Raw genomic sequence first — 229 nt, 5'->3', positions numbered from 1 at the left:
TTTCTTTGATAAGATGCAGGGTCTCTGGTCTGATTCTGAGGTCCTTGATCCATTTTGAGTTGAGTTTTGTGCAGGGTGAGAGATAGGGTTTAGTTTCATTCTGTTGCATATGGATATCCAGTTTTCCCAGCACCATTTGTTGAAGAGGCTATCTTTTCTCCATTGCATGTTTTTGGCACCTTTGTCTAGTATGAGAAAGTTGTATTTATTTGGGTTTGTGTCCGTGTCC

Source organism: Sciurus vulgaris, assembly GCF_902686455.1.
Source record: "Sciurus vulgaris genome assembly, chromosome: 9".
Taxonomy (NCBI): Eukaryota; Metazoa; Chordata; class Mammalia; order Rodentia; family Sciuridae; genus Sciurus; species Sciurus vulgaris.
Note: the sequence above shows the minus strand (reverse complement) of the source record.